The sequence below is a fragment of the Corvus cornix genome, chromosome 4 (assembly GCF_000738735.6).
Source record: "Corvus cornix cornix isolate S_Up_H32 chromosome 4, ASM73873v5, whole genome shotgun sequence".
Taxonomy (NCBI): Eukaryota; Metazoa; Chordata; class Aves; order Passeriformes; family Corvidae; genus Corvus; species Corvus cornix.
The window spans coordinates 17046710-17068316 of record NC_046334.1 but is presented as its reverse complement, the minus strand read 5'-3'; the positions used below and the strand labels follow the sequence as shown (position 1 = coordinate 17068316).

The window sequence follows — 21607 nt, the reverse complement described above, 5'->3', positions numbered from 1 at the left end:
TTTCCCAGACAGAAGTTAGCAGAGGATATGTTATGAACTATATCAAAACTCAAATAGAAACACTCACACAAAATTTGCTAGAATACAAGCATCATTAAATCATCCATGAAGATATATTGAAATTTTAAAAGAAATTATAACTTTGATGTTATTAATTGTGACTTTCAAGAGACTAATTAGAATTTGTTCTCTTTGTCACTATGACTGATACTCTCTCGTCTTGGCTGAAAATCTACTCCTGGAAACACTACAAAATATTTTGAAGAAATAATAATAAGAAGTGAAATAAGGGTGAGAAATACCAATTATGCTAAGTTTAGTGATATAGTTTCTTTCTCCCATCAACAGCTGCTCATACAAGTCACGTCTAAGGAGGTCACAATCATGTGATCTGTTCCACTGAACACAAATCTTTGGCTTTCTGCTGCATGATACCCATGAATTCCTTGCCCCTGTACTTAGCATAGTGTTGTGAGCACTTGTTCTCTTCTAGAACAGATTGCGAGGGTTGAAGGGATTCATGTTTCTTGCAAACAGCCACCCATTGTTGGAGGATACTCTCCTTCCTTGTATCCTGGTATGGATGGAAAGAGAAGCTTATTCTTGGCAGGACTCTCCACATGTTCAAATTTTTCCACTTTCCCAAGAAAGCCTTTTGTCTCTGTGTCTAAAAATGAGAATAGTCTCAAAATTGAGATAGGCCAATACGTAATGAGATCAGAAGGAAACTCTTTCCCCTATGCTTGTAAGCTTCAATTCTGTCTCTCACTATTTATTTTTAAGGTGTGTATCCTCATGACCCAAGGCAATCCATAAACTGCACATTACTAAAAGCCTTGAAATGGCTTGAGATAACAGACTTTCCTGTAACAAGGACAGACTGAAAAATGATTTCCAAGAACTTTTATAAGTTCCTGTATTATTATTTAATTATTCCATTTCATCTATAATAGCCCAACCGTGAGACAGGAGTTCAATTGTAACTGTTTGGCACCTTAAAGCAGGCCTTTCTGTCTGTATCGAGAACTTGGTTCTTTTTGCTCAACATCATTTGTTTAAAATGTTAGACATCTTATCCAAACTATTCTTTACTCCTGTTCCCTTTATGATCTGTGGGCAAACCAGCCCACCATACCTCAGTAGGCTGAATTACCTCTGTAATTTTCACAAATCCTTGAACAGGTGTGCAAAGAGTGTCTAGCTGAGGCAGGTCACCAGTTTTCAGATGATAAAATTTAGACGACATGAGTCCTAAAGGAACACAAATTGCATTAAGAATCTTCTGAAGTATTTTTAAACTCTTATTATTAAATGGTGTTTTTTACTTTTGAAGTAAACTTGTCAGTGTTTTATAAAAATCTGGATTTATATGAAGAGAGTTTTCAAACACATGAGGCATTTTTCTAAAACTGGTGGGATCTTTGAAAAAGCTCTTGTTTTCATTCCTAATTCTCCCTTTGCTGCTATTTAAAAGAGTGATGAAAAATGTGCTCACTCTAACTTGGACAGAGATAGTCCAAACTAATTCTATGCTTTCTTTCCAAGTAGTCTGATCCAAAAATCCATTGAGGTCATTGATGTTTAAATTGGTTTTGGCCTCCAATGGAAACATATAAGAGCTCATTTTGTAGCTTCGGGCCTTGTGCTAGTACCAGGCATAAGTGCTATTTATCCTTTCCATGCATAGAAATCCAGCTAAAAGAGGCGGCCAATTATTTTGGTCCAATTTTTCATGGTCTTCATAGAAATGAAAGAAGGGAACAAAATCCACTTATTAAAACTGGCCCATCTCCATTTTATTCAAATGGGTCACAGTTCATTTCATATATTCCTAAAAAAAATATACTTCTGTTGGGAGAATAAGCAGGAATAAAATTTAACATTATCTACAATGACAAACTTGTGGATGGACACCAGTTTTCAATGTACTTTTAGAATATTTTTCTTCTAAAATAATAATAAGTATGTTAAAATTGAACTTTTACTGTTTTATCCTCTTCCTGGACTACAACAGAATATTCAAGATGACTAAACCATTCCTAATTCAGTTCTGCATGATTCAATCAAACACATCCAATTAGAACATTAGGTGACAAAACAAAAAATAAGTTAAAAGATTTAAAAATCACACTTCTTCCTCTGAGATTAGCCGTTTGAGAAAAGGTTTATTAAATAAAAACAATTAGTGACACAGTAAAACATTCCAAATACAATCCCTAAATGTTACCAAGCTGAATGTTCAGACCTTGCTACAGATGAGTAGACATACTGCTCTGGCATGGGTTTCAAAATGTAATTATAGATGTCAATCAGGGAGTCCTTATGTTTGAATACTTAAATTTTTCACTGTCTCTCTCTATCCCTCCTGCTCTCTCTTTCTTTCTTTTTTTTTTTAATCTCCAGTGATCTAATTAAGTATTGGGTTTAAGTTTTTGAACCTATCACTGATCATAATGTTGAAATCCTAACAGCCTCAGCTTGTCATCCAAGCAGACCTCTTGCAACCTCTAACTGGATGCTGAAGAAGAAACTGCTACTTCCTTACACTGCCTTTTCTATAGTTCTTGCATAGCTGAGTGTCTTGAGTAACTTTATTTTTTACCGAAACCCTCCATTTCTCCATTGCAGTGAGAGCTGTGTGCTGTTTCTTCCATAGAATAAATATTCGGAGGTCTAATCCAAAACTTTGTAAAACATTCTTTGAAAACCATGGTCTCGTAAGTGCATTTGCGAATATCTTTAGCTGGTGTGTGTGCTGTCAATACCTTTGAGACGAATTCTTTTCTTTCTTGGACCTGATTTTAAGCTGAATTTGTTTTACAAGGAAAGCTGGCCAAAGAATGAGAACTATATTTTTTGTGGCAGTATGGGAGGTTTCCAGTGCAAGGTGCTGCACCTGAGTCAGGGCAACTCCTGGTATCAGCACAGGCTGGGGGATGGAGAGCAGCCCTGCCCAGAAGGGCTTGGGGCTGCTGGTGGGTGAGAGGTTGAACACAACCCAGCCATGTGCACTCACAGCCCAGAAAGCCAAATATATCCAAAGCAGCAGGGCAAGGGAGGGGATTCTGCCTCTCTGCTCTGGTGAGACCCCACCTGCAGTGCTGCATCAGCTCTGGGGTCTCAGCACAGGAAGGACATGGATCTGTTGGAGTGAGTCCAGAGAAGGCCACCAAGATGATTAGAGGGCTGGAGGACCTCTCCTATGAGGAAAGGCTAAGAAGAATTTGGGTTGCTCAGGATGGAGAAGAGAAGGCTTCTGGTGATCTAATTACCCTTCTAGCACCTGAAGGGAGCCTACAGGAAAGATGGAGAGTGACTACTTACAAGGGCATGCAGTGACAGGACAGGGGAAATGGCTTTAAAGAGAAAGAGAGTAGATTTAGACTAGAGGTTGGGAAGAAATTCTTTCAGATTGCCCAGATAAATTGTGGATGTCCCATTCCTGGAAGTGTTCACAGCCAAATTGGATGAGGCTCTGAGCAACCTGGACTGCTGAAAGATGTCCCTGCCCATGGCAGGGCTGTTGGAACTAGATGATCTTTAAAGTCTCTTTCAACCCAAACCATTCTGTGATTCTATGAAATTTGTCCTTGTTCTTCATTAGAACAAACAGTTAAAGAGAGAGTCCAAATGTGTGTGGGAATGAGGAAATTCACCAGTCTACACTCCAAGAGCCCATACTCTGAATATAGGATGTAAAAGTTTCTATCAAGAGAAGTTAAAGAAGAGGGATATATCTGAAGGTATCACAATAGTTGGAGCAAAACTTTCCCTGAAGTATTTTCTTCTTAGCATTTCCCTTCAAATCATTGAGATTTATATGAGAGAGCTGGGACTGTGACTTTTATAAAGCTTTGAAAAGTGTTTCAAGTATTCTTTTATGAATATTATTGTTTATTTTCAATTTCACTGCATGAATACAATAGACAATGTTTTCTAGCGTTGTCAGCCATTTAGGCAGAATGTTATTTTAGTGCTCTGTTTCTAAATTCAGCTATATGTCAGAGATTGTTCAGACCTTCTTAATGCTGACTGTAATTGCCATGATGAAGTTTTACTTTGAAATAGTATGGCTTCCAAAAGAGGAGCAATGATTCCCTCCTGACACAGGAAACCACAAACAACTTTTGCCATGATACACACCCATTATTGCTGTCTATTTGTGTCAGTGTTCTCTCCCTCCATGACACTGCTATCAGTACATTAAATTTCCCTTCTTCAGATCACAAAAATATGCTCTGGTGAAATGTTACAGCTGGATATTAGTCTAGAATTGTCAGAGATTAAATCTGGTTAGATTTAACTTAACGTGCTTAGAGCCACAACAGCAACCTCAACATAGATATTATATCTGGACAACATTTTTATTACTCTTGGACACAGCTGCAAGGATCTTGGTGAAGGGCTGCAACTAGGTTGGATTGTTCAGGTGCCTTTCAGTCCCCTGCTCATCTGTCAGTGGTGAGATAGCAAACTGATAAACAGGATGTCCACAGCACTAAGGAACTGATTGTTTCATATATGTTCTCATTTCACCTTTGAATTGAAGTGAAACCTTTCAATGCTTTCCATCTAAGGCCATGGTGAAAGAGGCAGGTCTACTTCTCTCTCCTCTGGGATAGAAGATTAGATCCGCTCTCTCGTTTTCCTTCTGGTGGGAGGTATCTGGCTTTGCCTCTCAGTTCTGTCCTTCATGTAAGATATCTATTGACGATGTTTTGCTCTTTTTAATGGGAACAGTTTTTCTAAAAGTTGTGTTGGGTTTGTTTTGGTTTTAATTTTGGGGTTTTTTTACACATACATGTGATTAATCCTAGTTTTGATGTGCCACAGAGGCAGGCAGCCTTCTCTTACCTCAGGAGATAATACACTGCCTACTTTTCTTTTCTTGTGTTCTCTCCACACACAAATACCAACAGAGCTAAGCCATTGTAAACAAGAGTGTAGGAGCAAGTGCCTTGAATAACTGCTGAAGAGGAAAGATTTACTGTTGAATAGATGTGCTGGCTGCCAGCACTGGGACTCATTTTTCAGCTGTTGTTCAGGCTGTTAAATTATCAACAGGTGTTCCTAATAGGGGAAGTGGTATGTTGTTGATGCCGCAGTGCTGATTCATTCTCACCCTGGGTACACCAACACAAAGGGTTCAAAGGGAGGTACTGTGGCAACGAGGTTGTGGCAGGCAACCTGCAATGTCTCTTCTTCCAGACAGCACAGTTGTGCTCTCTGAATTTGCTTGTCCCAGAGGTCCCACTTTTACAGTTCTGTGCATGTATTGGCTTCAAAGTAAGGGACTGGTAGAAGCCCATCACTGATAGGCTGGTTATTTGTCTTGGAGTTAGTCTAAACATTTCAGGGAATCCATGCTTGGAGGCCAACTTCTTGAAGATTAGATGAACAGATTGGCATAACTCTGAGCTTCAGTTAAGAAATCTCATACCACTTAAAGCAGGGAACTGAACCTAAGTTTCCAATTTTATAGGCAAGGGTCTATTTTATTAGTCATTTAAGTTTCTTTCACATATAACATTGAAAGCTCTGTTAAATGTTTCATCACAAGCAATGCCCAGATGTCGATATCATAGAAATATAGAAGGGTTTTGGTTGAAATGGACCCTAAAAATCATCCAGTTCCAATCCCCCTGATGTGGGCAGGAACACCTCCCACTAGACTAGGTTGCTTAATGCCCTTGAACATTGTCAGGGATAAGCCATCCACAGCTTCTCTGGACAACCTGTTCCAGTGTCTCACCTCTCTCACAGCAAAGAATTTCTTCCCTATATCTAAGCTGTATTTCCCTTCTTTCAGTTTGAAATATATTTTGTTAAGCAAGATTATTATTTTCAGGATAGCCTTGGACCATACACATATCAAAGAGAAAGGAACTGTCCAAACCTGCTTGTAACTCACACAAGCCAGTATCCAAATATGCTAATCTCTTCTGTGAACATGTGAAACAGTTGTCTGAATCAAAAAAGGCAACTGGACTGCAAAACAGGCTCCTTCTGATGCTATCTACCTGTGTAATAAATCAACACTACATTATCTAATGGTCTCTTCTTGCTTTAAGAAACAGATTTGTGATTGCAATGCACTTTAGGAAAACCATGGCATCATCCCATTACACTCATGCTTTAGATGACAGATGATTACAGATCGGCTGCCTGCATGTCCAAAATCCAAGATATCAATATGAGAAATCTCATATGTAAGGTATATTTGAATATGTGAATGGTGAGAGGGTTACTGTTCTTTAAAAAATGTTTTTTAAGAAAGGCTGCTGGCAGCAGGGAAGCAGTGGCAGTGTGGGCACTGTCTTGTGGTGTTGAATCTGATGATTGGTCCATTCAGGCCTGTATTTTCCTTCAACAGCAGCTTTTATTTTCTATTTCACAGGGAGATAAGGAAATGATCAGATAGTCAGGCCTATATCCCTTCTAAAACACTATACTGTTGATATGGTATAAAACCCTGGGCATTTTCCATATCCATATCTTACTTTGAATGCTTCTGAGTTACTGATTCTAACAACACTTTGTAGCAAGGAGTTTCACAAGGAAATGTGTAGGATGGGAAGGCTTTTCTCATGATCAGCTTTCAATTTTCCATATTTAGATTTCAATTCTTGTGCATGAAGATTTTCTTCCCTTTACAGCACATTTGGACGCTGTGGGTACCTTTTTCATTGCAGATCCTGCATTTTTATTTTCTAAAATTAATAACATGAATGTTTGACTCTCCTTAAAGAGACATTTCTTTACACCTAGTTAATTCCCAGGGGCATCCATCTTTGGCATATAGTCCTCTGTGAAGAACCACCTCTGAAGTAGCATTTTTAGAGTAGGTTTTCTTAATTATCTTTAAATTTTTGTAAATGTACTTTTCTTGGGTTGGGGGAACAGTCTAGCTTTTTTTTAGGATTAAATAGCAGCTTTAAAGCCTAGTAAAAATACAAATTATTCCTACTGCATATGTTACTTTTTCAACATTGAATTTCCCTTCCCATTCCAGTTCCCAGTTTTTTAGTTTGCTTATATGTCTTGGAAACTTTGATAAGGTCTGATAAAGACAAGAGAGGGTGAATTTTTTTCATGTGATGGTTTATTGCCTTTTTCAAATTTTACAAAAGTTTTGGTTCTTCTTTAAGGTGAGTTTGTACAGTTAACAGTAGTTTGTTCTCTTCACTAAGGAGGAAGACTATATATAGCTTCTTTGGAATTACAGCATTGACTGGGCAAATAATGAATTTTACATGAAATTCAAACAAATACATGAACATATTTATCTGATGAAACTAATTTAAAATTGGATTCTCTTCTAGATGTTATGTTAAGCATCAGTACCTTTTTAGCCAGAAAAAAAATATTACTCATCTTCTTCAAATATTCTTTGTATTCAACTCCATTGAAAGCTCCAGTGCCAAAACAGGGCAAAATTATAATTTTATTTTAATCTAATGTATCATTTACAGTAACTGTATTCGGATCTCAACTCACAGTATCTATTATACATTAATCATCCCTGCATTACCATGGCACAGTTTCAGTAAAAGCAATCAGTTTCTCTGCTGTTGGTGAGGGCATTTCAACAACTCAGCTTACTTATTTTAAATTAAAACCTACTTATTAACTTCCTAGATTTATAGTGCCTAAGTTGAAATAATTACAGTGAGTCTCTGATGTTTGGTTGGTCTCTTCCTTAAATTGTTTTGACATGCTTTTAACCATCCTGTCACTTTCAGGAATTTTAAGTGTTAAAAATGCACTTTCACAGGTCAGATCTCTACTTCAGTGGAAATCCACATGTTTTCAAGGTTGCTGCCTAGCTGATATAGGCCAGATTGTCAGTCTCTGGAAAATTTTAAACAGCCTTCCACTTTCAGTAACATATTTGCTCCATGGGAACTGTTGTTAAGAGATTTCAGGACTGGAAAGGCTTCAGGTGCCCACATGGCCATTGCACAACACTTAGAAAAGTAGAGCTGCTCTGTGGGGCCTCCAAAAACTGACATTGCATGGGCACGGAGCAAGGAGTTATTTAAATTACCTGCAATGTACAGAACACTGCATGGCAGTGGTGTCATAAACAGACACAGCAAGTACAGCAACCAATACTCAGCCAATACTCAGCTGTGTGCAACTTTGCCACATTTTAATGCTTCCAGCCAACACTTTCGACAGCAGTTTGTCTCAGCCTGAAGTTTTTATTACATTTGCCTTATATTTAAGCCACAGCTAAAATGTTTAATTAAATTAGGGAGGAATTAATTCTTTGGCTTTTTTCTTTTTTTCTTTTTTTTTGCTGGAAAGTCTTAGCTGTTCCCAGAAAAGCTGTAGTTTTTGCCTCTGAAGAGAACTTGCAGCATGATCTCTCAAGATCAGAGAAATGTGTTTCAGGCAAATTTTGTGTCCAAGTTTAAAGTGTCTGGCAAAATCTGCCTTGGAGTGAGCTTAATAGAGGTTTCCTTGTGTGCTGCACTGCAATCCCCTGAGGACTCTCCCTGTTCTGGGCACTCACAGGGGCAGTGCTCCAGGAACAGCCAGAGGAGGGGTGGGCACAGGAGTTCTGCATCTGCCCTCCAAGTGGCCCAAAAGAGGCACTTTGACATGCAGGGTTGAACAAAGCTTTCACAGCTACTCTTCCACAGGGCTGCCAGGGAATGTTGTGGCAACTGACACAGAAACCAGAGAGATTTTAATCCATACTTTCCTGATTTGATTGTGGGGAGGGACAATTGGGAGATGCAGAAATAGAGGAATAGGTTGTATCCCTCTCTTCTAATGGCCGCAGTGATGAGCTGCAAGTCTAGACAAAGAATTCCATTTAACATTTCTAATTAAAATCTACCCAGACTATTTCCCTCCCAGTAACTTCAACTGCAGTTTCTTTCTAATCCCTTTTCTCTCCCACCAAAGCTCACTGAGGCCCAGGATAGGCAAAACCTGCTCCTTGCCTAGTAACAGAACAAAAATCCAAAATCCTAAAGGCAGAGATGTCTGCCAGGTACTGGAAGTGTACACCACACACCGGTACACTGCATATGATTTAGATCCTGTCAGCAGCAAAGATACTGCTTTTGGTATGTTCACACCATTACCTATGAGCAAGATGTCAAGAAGTCAGAGATTTCTAAAACCTGTTGGACACATATTTTTGCCTGGCTGCAGTGAATGTATCTGAACTGATAGTATCAAAGGCCCTTGATGATTAGGCAGAGGAACACATAATGGCTATAACTGCTTGAAATTCTTTAAAATAGATGAACTGTAAATAGATGGCATATGCAGAACTCATAATGAGACTTGTGTGGAATAAGGAGTCTGTGTACATGTGTTTGGAATGTTATGGCCACTTTGCTGGTGTCTGCCACGTGGGAGTAGCATATGAATTCAAGTTTTTCTATCACACCACTACATCACATATTTTCTCAGTGAGTTTCTGTGTGTGAGTGCGTATAAGCATCTGTATCTCTCCCCGTGTACCTCCCTCTACAATGAACATCTGAAGAAAAGAAGCATTCCTATTTTCCTAGGTTTTGAGGGAATTGTCCCAACTATCCTGCTTATCAGGAAAGAACGAAGTGATAGCATACAAAACAATGCCTGGATCAGCTTTATTCTATTTAGATTCTGTGCATAAAATCTGTCTATGTCTCCCCTCTCCCCTATGTACCTGGCTATCAGTTAACTGATGACTAGTTAACCGTTTGATTTAGTTTAGTTTAGAAATCATTTTCCCTTAAATCTCACACAATATCTATGAGGCCAACCCCAAGGATTCCTGTATTCTGTCACTACCAATCAAGCTCACTGAATAAATCATAGCTTTATTGCTTCCAAAGCTGACAATAAGATCTATGTTCTCCAAAGAGAAAGGTTAAACACTTTTCCATCTTATTATACTTTTCAAATACAATGAAGCATCATGAAAATCCTAGCAGTCCTCAATGCTGTCATGCTAAATTAACATATCTTTTTAAGGACAAGCAGAAGATATTTGAGAAACACCTAACACAGTACTTTAATTTTGTCCTTAGTTGTAACAGACAGTTGCTACTTCCTGTTTCACTTTTCGAGGATGTTGTGTTTGGTTTGGAGATGCTCTGGAAGTATAATGTTACCAGGTCTGGGAAATAAAAGAAGTCTTTCAGTTTGGGAATTCACCTTTCTGGTTAGAAATACTTCTTTTAAATCTCTTGTATGAAGTAAGTAGAGGATATCAATAGAAATGAAAGTTTCTTTCTGCTATTGGTATGAAAAGGTAGTCATGAACAGTATTAAGAATGTGTACAGAAATAGTTTGTTTAAAGTTAATAATTATGTTATAATTAAATTATAATTTGATACCTTGTTTAAGTTCTAAGAAGTCAACAGGTTGCTTATAATTGTGTGTAACATTTCCCACTGACATTTCCATAAACATCTATTACGCATGCTGCTCATGTTGGTAACATACCCTAAAGTATCTGCTAACCAACTATTAACCCTTCAAAAGCCTTTATGATATTCTTTGCAACATGTAGTAAAAGCAAAGAGATCACAGTTGCCATGTGAAAATATATATGAACTAAAAATTCCAGTGAGCTGTGGGGGTAGGTATTTAATGTAAGTTCTTCCATCCCCTTTGAACATGTCCTTTTGTCTCTGTTTTCAGTACTAAAGAGTCTAAAGGCAACCTGTGTCAGTAACATCCAGTTACTGAGGGCAGTTTCTTAGAACATTACTGTTTCTTCTGTAAAATGAAAGTTATTAACTGATTCATTATTGTAAAAGAGAATTACAGAATGGTTGGGGCTGAAAGGAACCACTGGAGGTCATCTTGGTCCAGCCCCCCTGCCTAAGCAGGTTACCCAGGATTTTTCTAGATAGGAATATCTCCAAAGAGGGCCGCTCCAGAGGGCTTCTCTGGGATACCTGTGCCATTGCTGTTACAATCACAGTGAAAAGAGTTTTCTTGTGTCCAGAGGGTAAAAAACCTCCCTGTTTCAGTTTGTGTCTACTGCCTCTGGTCCTGTCACTGGGTACAACTGAAAAGTGCCTGACTCCATCTTATTTGCACCATTCCTTCAGATATTCTTGCATATTGATATTGATTAGGTCCCCATGAAAATTCCCTTCTCTAGGTGGGATGGCCTCAGGTCTCTTGGACTTTCCTCATGAGAATGCTCCAGTGTGTATTTGTGACCCTTTGCTGGACCGTCTCCAGTAGTTCCGTGTCTCTCTTAGGCTGGGGAGCCCAGAGCTGGATTCAGTACCCAAGTGTGGCTGGTAAGGATCGTATAGTTCAGGGGAAGGAAAATACACTGCTCTGGTTCGGTTTTTTGTTTGTTTGTTTGTTTTGTTGGGGTTTTTTTTTGTTTTGTTTTGTTTGTTTGGTTTTTTGTTTCTTGTTTTTTGTTACAGTGTTTTTAACGGTGATTTCAAAACTTGAAATGGATAAATTTAAAAAGATGCCTATCAGTGGCCTTTGTCAGTAGCATGGCCTTCAGCAATGACGTCTGAATGCCAAGCCTGACTTCATTTTTACAGAGAGTTTATTTATCTCTTTATGCCTTCTATTTTCTTTTATTCTAACTACTGCCATTTGTTACTTCTGTAGAAGCTGACCTACAGCTTTTATCTCTCTTTCTGCCCTCAGCAGTACAGATGCCTGGTGGCATATTGGCTGTTCTTTTCTTTGAAATCTTCCCCTGTAGTACAGCTCCCCTATTATTCTCATTTTGGTCTAACCTGTCCCACACTTGGCTGAGTTTACCACAACAGTCCTGATTTTCTTGCCCACTGAAGTTTGCAGGATGCAATCTGGGGCTCCTGTCTGATCTTCTCAGGGAGCAGCAGTCAGCACTCAGCTAAAACAAGACCCAAGTTTGTTCTAGATTTTGTTTCAGCCTTTTAGAGAATCAGTCCGTGCTATACTAAACATTTCTGCTTCTGGTGTCTTCGCAGACTGAGCCCGTGTCCTCATTATGGTTGGCTGAGCCTGTGAAGGGTGAAAGAGTTTCACCCAGGCAGTAGCACTGATGAATTTTACAAGGAAAAATCACCTGTTCTGCTGTTTCTACTTCCTCTCCTTTCCATTAAAAAGTTTAATCTCTTTTGTCCTTTTTTCTGAAGCTTCTGCTTCAGTTTGTCCTGTCCTCTGAATTGCTTCTCTCATTTAACTATAATTTGTGGACCAGACTCACAGATGCCAAAAATCCACTCCATACCTTTGTTTCTATCTCTGTGCTACTTTGGTAGGGACAGAGTACTGCAAAATAATAAGAACAAGGTTCACAACTCACTAAGCTTCCAATTATTCTTCCATAAGTTTTTATTTTCTTTTTGTTTCTTCTTTTTTTCTTTTTTTTTTTTTTTTACTCTTCCTATTCCATCCTTCTGTTGCTTGTTATTCTAGGGTGTTCCACTTTGTGTTTTGGCTGCATTATATAGAGCCCCATGCTAAGGATCTCTGATACTTGTTTGGAACCTGTGAGTTCTATTGTGATATGTAAATATTTAAACATTAAAATATTTTGCATAGCTCTGAGAAAATATTTTTATATTCAACATGTCCTAATTTCTCCAAAGTAAGAAAAGTACATCTTGTTGCTTTTTTAGATGTACATTCATTAGTGGGTGTAAAGGACCTCAAAGAAGGCAGATGTATAGCCAGTGCATTATTTCTTTTAGGCCCAGGGTAGACAGAACAGTGCAGACTGTGTGGAAAGTGATGGATGATGGAAAAGGAGTGCTGATTCATAGGAAGGGTGGGAAACCATAGCAATTCAGCTAAAGCCAAATGATGTTGGGAAAAACAGTTTTCTAATCGGGTTTGGACATGCTTATTGTAAAGAGGCATTTCTTAGTGGAAAAACAGCCCTCTGCTGTTATACAGGAAGTGGAAAAAAGAAAAAAATGAAAAGAAAGAAGATTTTCATTTTATTTTACCCTGTAATATATTTATCTTTGGTTCATTCATTTCTTGTTTGTTTGTTTGTTTGTTTGGGGTTATTTTAAAGTTTATAACATGATTTTCATTCTTTCTTCTCATATTTATTCCCCTCAGCCCAACAGAGTTAATGGAGATTCTTAGTATTTCCAGTTTCATTTCAATGGGTAGGCTCGGTGGAACAAAGGATTATTCAAAATAATCAGGATGGACAGATTCTGCCCTGGCACTTTTCAAAGGATTCTTTCTCAGCGTTAAAGAAAGAGAAATATTTTGGCTGACTGTCTTCTTTAACTTCTGCCTACTTTGTATTCTTTGATATTTGGGAATTATCCCAAATGCTGTCCAGTTCTCTAAGGGGCTGCCTGAATAGGAAATGTCTCCTACATAAAGCAGTGTGGCTTTATGGGAAGAATTGCTGCTTGGTGTGTTGATGTGCTTTCTGCTGATGTAGTGGGGTTCAGTACTTTATAACTGTCACTTTGAAATTTTTCTGTGGACTACTAATAAAAATGGGGATTAGGGAATACTGCTGATCCCACTCCAAAACCAATATTCCTACAGAGAGAACTAGCATGCAGTTTGTTTGTATCTGCTTGGAATTTAAAGAAGGTGCACTGCAAATAAAATGGCAGTGGATTTACTACTAGAGGTTTTATTCACTTCTGTTTTGCCTCAGCCCTACAGGTAGTGGTACAGGATTTGCAATTGTTCCAAATGTTTCACATACTGATGCTAACTAGACTGACCTCCTTGACATGCAATGAACATGTTTTCCATCACACAAGCCAGAGTGATTTCCATTTCTGCATTTTCATTCTTCCCTCTTCACTTTGAAATTCTCTCCCTTCTATCAGAAGTAAGTATTTGTTCTATAGGGTTAAGATAGTCAAACGCATGTAAATGGATTGGTTTATTTGAGATATTATGAGTCTCTTCCAGTTCTGTACATTTTGTTCAAAAATATTGATAAAATTAGGCTCAGAATTTACTGGCAGTCATTGCTTCTGTGGCCAAAGATGTGGAAGAGTTAAATTGCAAGCATCATTTCTTTATCCAAGATAAAGTGGGTAAGACCTGTAGGTGCACACCAGCCTCAAAAATTAGGACATACCATTGACTTTCCAAATGAATTTACTGCCCAGCATCTCAGACACAAGCAGTTAGACCTGGGTTTTCAAAGGTTTTCAGTGGCATTTCAGATTTGCCCAGTAAACTAGCTTTGGAATTTCTGGAACTACTGTGTGTTTTTTAAAATCTATCTTCCACATAACTTTTACAGAAGCATTGAGTTTATTCTCCTTTTTTTTTTCTCCCATACACAGTAACATACTTGCTGTTATATATTAACATATTTGCTGTTGCTCCCGAGCCAGGGAAGGTTTGTTTTTTGCTGTTTTTAAAAAATATTGTTGCTTTGAGATTTATAATATGACTTTCAATCTGGCTTGCTTGTTGTACTTCCAAGTAAAAAAGAGTTCTTTTTATTCCCTTGAGAGACTGCTTAATTGGGATGTATTAGAAAATGTATTGTGTAATAATAATAGATGTTTACATAATATGAAATACAAGGATTAACCAAACCTATTACAGTCCCAATAGAAATAATATCAAATATCTTCTTGAGGACATATGTCAGGCTAGGGGTTTTTGGATTGGGGTTTTTTTAATAGTGAGGATGCTTTTGTTTTTTGGTGGTTTTTTTGTGGGTTTTTGTGGGTTTTTGGTTTTTTTTCTTTTGTATGAATCATCTCCTTCCTTTCTGCTGTATAAAACATCATCCAGATAGGCAGAACTGTACAGAAATTATTCTTTCAGGTAACTGTTACAACATCAAGTCTGTCTAGGAAATTGCACTGTCATCTGAAATGTCCACCAAGTAATGGGCAGCCATTTTCTCAGAGAAAAAGGTCATAAAGAGACAAACAAATGATAACTAATAACAGTTACTGTGTCAGGCCTCTCTTGGGATTTTTAACATTATGATCAAGGGCTAAAAGGAGCTGTTTGGAAGGAAAGATTTGTGGCCAGAGTCCATAAACCCCACAGGTATGGCTTCCAAGAAGGTGGATTTCAACCACTTCTGAGGCACAAAGCATTTTACACTGTTTTACGTTGTCAATAATGAAGTATTTGCAAGCTAATCAGACACCCTGTGTGCAAAGCTGTCTTCTGATTTAGACAACTCCCTTCATTCTTCCTTGGTCAAATGCACCAAACATGGAAAACAATGGCTTTTCAACACAGAACTTTTGAAACACAGGCATTCCAATATCACCTCTGCTGGCCTTGTCAATGAGCTTTCATTTTAAGGATGGAGATTTCCATGTGCATCCTCCTGAGCTCCATTTGCTCTTCCTAGAAAGTAGGAAACCAACCCGCAGGGTTCTGCTGGTCAACACAGAGAGAAGAGAGGAGCTGGGCAGTGCAGAGGTGTTGGGGAGACAAGGGAAGGAAAGGTGCCCTGAAAGAGGAGGAAGAACAGATGCACTTGTTTCTAATAGTGCTTTCTGGCACCTGATACCTGAACAAACTGATGCCATGGCTGCAGAGGAAGAGTGGAAGCGTGGGCAGCTGGGACAGAGCAGACAGCAGGGTCAGTGGACAACTGTGGTGGAAATCTTGCTGCATTCTGTTCCCACCCTGTCTGATAATGAATGCCAAGCATGTGTGTTAACATTGCTGAGCTAATTATCTCTTGGCACTATGATAGCAACAGTTTCCAACCTCATGCTGAACTGTGTGGGTTTGCCACAGCCATGAAATTGTATCAGACAAAGGGAAATTCAAATTTCCAGGAAAATCAAGTGTGCATACGAAAGTAAATCCCAGCAGGGCTGAGCAAAGCACTGGGCTTCTCTAAAGCTAGCCACGGGTGCAAAACTGTGTACATCACTTTGATTTATTCAGATCAAAATGAACCAACAGAAAGCAGAACAATGTTGGAAGTCATACTTGAAGAATATCCGTGCCTGGAGAAACTTAATAAATTGAATACTCAGTCTGGTTTTCCTCTCCAAAGTACTCGAGTGACGAGACAGGAATTCACGCTTGTGGAAAACTGTGAGATGGGAGAAAGCCCTTGATGTTGAAGTGCAGCCACTGCAAAGTAATATCTGTCAAGTTCTTGGTGAAGAAGACTTCCTTATCTTTTCAGAAAACAGCATTCTTTTGTATTGTCCCTTGGGAAAGCACTAGTTGGACTTGAATTTTGAGAACCACCTGACCTTAACACAGCCATTTCCTGAAAGAGGAAAGAATTCAGGAAGTGAAATTCTGTCTTTCCAGCAGCACATTAGTTCAGCAAGTCTTTGGAAGCATGCAGTAAACATGGAGAACCTTTCGCTTACAAGAGCTTCCCGCTGGGTTTTATGGATTTCAGTCTAAAGCTAACAGCTTTTGAAGATCCTCCTCCCACACTGTTCTTGTTTGGCAGCCTCTACTCTAGTCATATGGAACAAGGGATGGTATTTCAAAATGTTGTGGTTAGCTTGTACAACTCTATTGTCCATCTTCTGCACGAATGTTGCAGCAATGTTACATATGGCTGCTGTCTAAGGGGCTTTTAGGAATTCAGAGTCAAAAAGATTCCGCCTTAGGCTATGAGGTAAAGTCAGAAGAATGAGATCTTGAAACAATTTAACCAAAGAATTTTTGGCAGATCAATACAGTCTTTTCTTGATCTGCAGCTTTGGCAGAGAAGCCAAAAAATAGAAGGATGCAGGAGGATAAATAATAATATAGGAACAATTATAAATGCCGTTATTTATATTAGTAGCTCTGCTTTACTTTAAAAGCTACATTCAGTTCTAGGTACTTAATCATAAGAAGGATAATGCAGAATTAATTGACGTTCAACAAGAATGAATAGGAGTATGGGAAAATGCTAGTAAAAAGGGTGGTTGAATAAATTTCAAGAGTAGGTGTGCGACTGCTGCAATTCAAGGTAATGCTGAAACTTCCATTGATCTTAATTGAACAAAATTAATGACCAAACTAATCAAATGTGACACAATAAAAACAGAAAATTAATAAAGAATATCATAAAGGGGAACCTGCAACTACTCTGCAGAGGAGCAACCAGGAACTCTAGACAGTAGCATGTAAGCTTGAACCCTCTGACAAAATGAATGTTTCTGCATGACATGCACATTGGATTATGCTTCTCACGACCATCAGAAGCTTGAAGGCTCTCAGACTTTCCAGGGCCCAGGAGAAGACTGGCCTCCTTATTAAAAGGCAAAAACCCTGAGCTGCAGTGGTACTTCTAAAGCAGCATCAGATTGTAAAGACTTCGGGCCTCTTCCAAACACTCAGACCTTGAGACATTTGACATATTCTACCTGGCAGATGAGGAGAAACATTATTAATTACATCTCTTTCTTTGCAGCTTCTTACATGTGAGGTGACAGTCCCTCTCAGAGGAACAGGAGTTTGTGCTGGATGTTTTGGATCTGCCAGGAAGCACTTAAGTTTCTGTAGCCTGGCAGAGGAAAACTCTCCTGTCCCATTCTGTAACTCTTTCTTTGCAGGGTTGATTGGTGTTTTTGCTATTTGTGCAGTCACATGGTGCCATTCTCAAAAGCTCTCTGTTAAAGCCAAACAACACAAGCTCCCATTTGTGTTTCCAATTACACATGTGCTTTAAATCACCACTGGCAGTCACAGAGCTGACCCCTGTCTGCACCTTTCAGACACGGGTGAGGCATTGTTTGATGTCAGCTTTGCAGGCTCCTGCTCAGTAATGCGCAGGGGCTCTCACTGCCCATGGCCATGATTGGAGACAAATGTCTATTTCCTATCCAGTGGTCCTAAGACAACCTACAGTAGCAGGTATGTTTTAACCAGACCGTTTTCCAGGGGGTTTGGTGCTTTTTGACTGTTCTATTCCCACTGTTTCTGTCTTTGGTAACTGTTTTGCCCACTTCACAAATGTGGTTTTTAATTGTGAAATTTTTGCATTTAGCAAGTGGGATATGGAGAAGGAGGCAGAAACTCAGTCAAAATTAGGATGGAGTTAAAAATATGGGAAAGATGATGGTTTTGAAAGCATTATCTGGAGGAACCATGAGGAATAAAAAATATGACTCAATCTGTATAACCTTCTGTCCCATGTCAGGTTGGGCAGCTTCCGGAAATCCCTTCCAAACTAACTTTTTAGTTGATGCTGTGTTTCATCATGTCATATAGTTGTTGCATGGGCTTTATGGCAGCATGGATAGTACCCTGACAGGAGGATGAGGATTTCTTCTGCACAGTGTCTTTACATTCCACCCAATTTACCAAAGTCAAATTTTTTTTCAACTTAGCCATACTCATGAATTCTGTGAGTCTTCCCAGAATTACATGAGCAGTATCATATTGCTGATTTGAAGGAGCTCCAGTTTTGTGTTGATTGTCTGTTACCTCATTTTCAGCATTTCTGAAAATAAATTATATCAATAAATTTTGAAGAGCTGAGGCTTGGTATCAGATGTGTTAAGTTATAATCACTCAGCATATTTTGATCATAATGAGAAAATTCAGTGCTCCTCCTGTCACTGCTGCAAGGGATCAATTGTTCTGACAGATGTACACATTTAGAAAGTAGGAGGAATGAAAATGTTAGCAATATTAATTAGTGATGACTGCATTTCACCATAGGTGGATCTAAAACAAGCAGATTCCTGAGTTGCTTATGCTGGACCGCCTTTTGTCTTAAAAATAAAAAGTTCTTTTTTAGCCCCATGAAACACAGGATGATGCATTTGATTTATTATAGCAAGCTCTGAAGTTTGTGACTGCTACTTGTAATCAGAAACATTGTTTTGCTTTGGTTTTCTTTTTTAAACAATATTCTATGTTAGGATCAGGTGATTGATGTGATTCCAGTTTAGTTTAACTTGTCAGATTGTGTAATGTAACCATGGGATAAGTGTAGGAGATACATGACTGGCTTTGGCTGACTCAGAAGCTGATTGTGCCAAGGGAATTTTATAATTGTCTACTAGAAGAAAGTGAATTTTCAAAAACATTACCCACATTTTAGCTAGGCTCTTAAGCAAACACATTTTACCTGTAAGTCAATTATGTGAACACACTCATTTCATTCCACATCTACTATAATTTTTTAGAAGACATCAACAAATATACCAAATCTGTTTTGCTGTTATTTCACGCTAAAAATACCAAGTCTTCTGACAGTGAATTCCAAGGGTTAGGAAAGAATTTTATAGCATTTCCTCTAGTCTGGGGGATGTGAGCAATAAGGCCTCTTGATTTTATCATTTATAGATTTGGCTCAGTCTTTTATGTAACTTCCGAGTTCATCTCTAAATTAAACAGTTGCAGTCTTTTCCCTCACAATGATCTATTGAGCATCTCTCACTTTGTCGATGGTTTTCTTTTTTTTTTTTTTTTAAACTGTGGCAGGATGTGCCCCGTTTCTTTCCCCCGCTGCAGTCTGCTTTATCTGCAGTCAATGGAGTGAAGTGTAGGGTTTTTCTGCCACCATTAGGGTGGGAGGCGTATCTGCAGCTGCTCAGAAGCAAGGCTGAAGGGGGACTTAAAAAGGCAGAAGAATAGGGACTGAAGAAGCATTGTCTTTTGTCTAAATAGATTTCAAAATTTTAGAGCCAAAATAAAAGAGGCTACAGACCTTTGCTCTTGCCCTGCAGTGCAGGATCTGGGCGAAAAGGCATCAGTGCAGATAAAATAGCAGTGGGTACAGTGAGTGAAAACTAAGACACCCACTTAATATGAGTGAAAAAAAATTAGTAAGAAAACTGCTTGCTCCTATCTGGAACCAGAAACGAGGGCAGATTATCAGATGAGATTCCTGATAAAGAAAGCACTTTGCTAGTACTGTTTAGGAAGCACTGAATAGCTAATTTAAGTGTAATATCATATCTAATCCCTGAACACAAGATGAGTTTCCCATCCTTGTAAATTACCTGCCAGAAATGGCCTGCATTGCTCTCAAATCTCTGAGTTCCTGGTTCTAACATATCAGTAAGGCTTGCTGCAAACCCAGTGATTCCTTAGTTTGTCACCCAAAAACTGTGACATAATAAAACCATGAGATGTATTTCCAGGGTCCTGTCTTCACCAAAGACCAGATTGATCAGCATGCCACTTACTCTTCAGAGTAAACCAACGCCTTCACAACTAGCTTTTTTTTTATTATTTTGAGATGATTTAAAAAAACCAACCAGCTTTTTCTTTTATACAGAATATAATGAGGCACAGGTAGAAATGTCACTTCATCGGAATTGATTTTTTTAAGTCTGTTTTATTTTTGTTTCCATTGCAATGAGGAATTTGTTTTGATTTTTTTCCCCTCAGGCTTTAAATGCTACTAGCATTTTCCCAGAAATTGGTATAGGTGGGTTTCAAGATTCTGGGATTTGTGGTTATTAAAGTATGAAGTAGTCAAACATTATCAAATTTAAACTTCAAAGAAGGTATGTTTAAGACTGCAGCCCAAGAGAAGCTGGATGAGATAAGTGTCCACTCAGCCCTGTGTCCTGTTTTTCCCAGTAGCAAGAAGAAATATTCCGTGAAAGAGCATTGAGTTACAGAATTAGATGATAGGGTTGAGTCATATGTCAGGCATATTTCTCCCTCTGCTAGTCCTGAGGAAGACTTGTAGCTCTCCTATAATCTTCCTCCCTGGCAGTAGAAGGATCAGTCAGAGAAACCTATGTCTTACTCAGCCGCTTATCAATTCTTGACAAGTCACCTAACATAGGGCACTTAGGTTGCCCACCTGAAAAATGGCAGCGATGATGTTTGCCTTTGAGAAAACATTCTGGGGTCTGCAGTTAGAGGAAAAAACTATGGATACTTATGGCTGGAGCATTCTCCTTTGTTTCACTGGCTGCCTTTAAGAGTCTTCTTGTCTGTATATTGCCACATATATGTCCTTATCCAGAAGTGCTAAGATTTTATGACAGGAAAATTTTTTGTAAAATGCAACTGTCCCCTTGTAAGAGTTGTATCCTTGCACGAATTTAGCAATAATTTGCCATTTCCTGCAACCACTGTGATGACTATCCTTTTTAGACAATACATAGTGAAACTAGGCCTACATGAAAAAGATTATGGAAAATGTGTTTCAGGACTTATCTTTCTTATCCAGGCAGGAAGCTGATTCCAGTGAGGAACTTCTATAGCACTGTGTTATTCACTGAAGTGAATCAAAATTCTCAGAATCACACCTCTTCCAACAAAAGGCAAAATAGGAGACATGATCAATTCCCTGTTGTGTTTTCATTTGGTTTTATTTGATTTTGTGCATTTGTTTGGTTTTTTTTATTTGGTTTGTTTCGGGTTTTTTTCTTTTTCATTTTTAGCACTGAATTGTAAGGACAGTATGGGAATACAGACAAATCCTTATCTTATCTGGTAGTACTGCACCTGCCAGCTAAACTGCACAGTCCCTTCCAACCCGAACCATTCTTTGAAAGCCAAATTTGGCACCTGAAACAATGCATGTAAAGAGGACACGGATCCTCAGGAGGCCTAGCTGTTTGGGACATCTCCTAGAGTGCATAAAGAAAGTTGTGTAAGTTGACATGTAATGATTTGTCATTGATTGGGAAGGCAACTCTTCCTTTTTTTTTCATGGGATCATAAGGCAAGACCACTTTGAGGTGTGTCGAATTATTGCACTGGGAGTGGTTTAAAACTGCCCTG

The 21607-nt window shown here is 38.7% G+C and overlaps 2 long non-coding RNA genes across 3 annotated transcripts in view; one reads left to right on the top strand and one right to left on the bottom strand.

Moving 5' to 3' along the window:
* LOC109146267 overlaps positions 1–21607 on the bottom strand; it is a 47079-nt gene that overhangs the window by 11487 nt on the left and 13985 nt on the right. Inside the window, exon 4 of one of the 2 annotated variants that reach the window (XR_002048185.3) lies at positions 13014–16175. The exons of the other annotated variant lie outside the window; for it this stretch is intronic. This is a non-coding gene — a long non-coding RNA (uncharacterized LOC109146267). Of the gene's footprint in view, positions 1–13013; positions 16176–21607 lie in introns of those variants that run through there. 2 annotated transcript variants of the gene reach the window in all.
* The window catches only part of LOC109146268, a 98150-nt gene that overhangs the window by 75783 nt on the left and 760 nt on the right, over positions 1–21607 (top strand). The window lies entirely within an intron of this gene.